The sequence below is a fragment of the Chrysochloris asiatica genome, unplaced genomic scaffold, assembly GCF_000296735.1.
Source record: "Chrysochloris asiatica unplaced genomic scaffold, ChrAsi1.0 scaffold01181, whole genome shotgun sequence".
Taxonomy (NCBI): Eukaryota; Metazoa; Chordata; class Mammalia; order Afrosoricida; family Chrysochloridae; genus Chrysochloris; species Chrysochloris asiatica.
The window spans coordinates 38,102-39,841 of record NW_006409699.1 but is presented as its reverse complement, the minus strand read 5'-3'; the positions used below and the strand labels follow the sequence as shown (position 1 = coordinate 39,841).

General features: G+C 42.2%; 2 pseudogenes; one reads left to right on the top strand and one right to left on the bottom strand.

Annotated features, from left to right (window-relative positions):
• The window catches only part of LOC102839706, a 2,181-nt pseudogene extending 1,512 nt beyond the window's left edge, over nucleotides 1–669 (bottom strand).
• A 117-nt stretch (nucleotides 670–786) lies between these two features.
• Nucleotides 787–1,132, top strand: LOC102839329 (annotated as a pseudogene).
• The last annotated feature ends 608 nt before the right edge of the window (nucleotides 1,133–1,740 follow it).

The following is a 1,740-nucleotide window of genomic DNA, read 5'->3' as shown; positions in this document are numbered from 1 at the left end:
CTGGAAAGCAAGTTTCAGAGTCTCTTCTGACATCCATTTTGGTCTTTTTCTTCTTTCTTGTCTTCTTAATGACCTTTCAGTTTCTTCCTCTATGATGTTCTTGATGTCATCCCACATCTCTTCTGGCCTTCTGTCACTAGTTTCTGATGCATCAACTCTGTTCTTGAGATGATCTCTAAATTCAGGTGGAATATATTCAAGGTCATAGTTTGGCTCTTGGGGACTTGTTTTAGTTTTTCTCAGTTTCATCCTGAACTTGCATTGATTGTTCCACAGTTGGTCCCTGGCCTTGTTTTAGCTGATGATATGGAACTTTTCCAGCATATCTTCCCACAGATGTAGTCAATTTGATTCCTTTGTATTCCATCTGGTGAGGCCCATGTGCATTTGTTGTTGTTGTTGTGTGCCGTGGAGTTGGTTCCGACTCATAGCGACCCTGTATAGGGTTTTGAGGCTGTAAATCTTTACGGGAACAGAAAGCCTCATCTTTGTCCTGCAGAACAGCTGGTGGTTTCAAACTGCTGACCTTGCAGTTCCCAGCCCGATTCGTAACCACTACGCTACCAGAGCTTTTATGTTGTTTTAAAGAGGTATTTGCAATAAATTTTTGTTGTTGCAAAAATCTATCATGCAAAAAAAAGAAAATAAAAACAGCAAAACATCTATCATGCAGTCATGAAAAGCTTTGCATTGTGGGTCTTTCTTCCTTCCTCCCTTCCACCTTCCCTCCCAGCCATTTTGGTGGCTGTTCTTGTTCTGGGGTGATCCCACACCTAAGGTGTGAAGATGGTGGCCGTAAAGAAGATGAAAGGGTCACTGGAGTCAATCAACTTTTTTCTCCAACTTGTTATGAAAAGTGGGAAATATGAGGTGGGCTACCAGAAGACTCTGAAGATGATCAGGAAAGGCAAAGCAAAGCTGGGCATCCTCACCAACAACTGCGCGGACTTGAAATCCGAAATAGAGTACTACGTCTTGTTGGCCAAAACTGGTGTCCACCGCTACAGTGACAATAATATTGAAGTGGGCACAGTGTGCGGGAAATAACTACAGAGTCTGCACACAGGCTAGCATTGATCCAGGCGATTCTGATATCATTAGAAGCATGCCAGAGCAGACTGGTGAAACATGAATCATGCAATCATTTTTTCTTTAACAAAACTGGCCAGAGCTTGTTTTTGTTTTTGTTTTTTTTAAATCTATCATGTGATCTCCAGCATCATTTCTATCACCAAGGCCATATTTTCCCAAATACCCTTACTCTCTTTGTTACCAACCTTGGCACTTATCATATTTAAGATCTTCAGGAGGGAATCAGGGCTCCAGCCTAAACTATTAAAGCACAGTGAACCATTCGTATCTGTGGATGGTGGGAACCCTCCCAAATTCCCAGATCCCAGATCCAGCCGGCCTTTCTGAGCAGAGTAGTCTCAGGCCTATTGTGTTAACTCTTTGTATGCTATCGTAAGTTCTGATTAAACTGTGGTGATTAAGTGTAGGGCCCTGGAAAACATCTTGTGCGGAGTCCATGGGGAGCCGTTTTTAGTGGATCAGACAGCTCAGTGATGCTCTTCCTGCATTCTGGCTATACTTCCAAGACAGATTTGTTCATTTCTTCTGGCAGTCCATAGACTTTACCAGCATCACATTTGAAATGTATCAATTGTTTTCCATTCTTCCTTATTCATTGTCTAGGTTTCAAATGCATATGATGTGGCTCAAAATACCATAGCTTAGGTC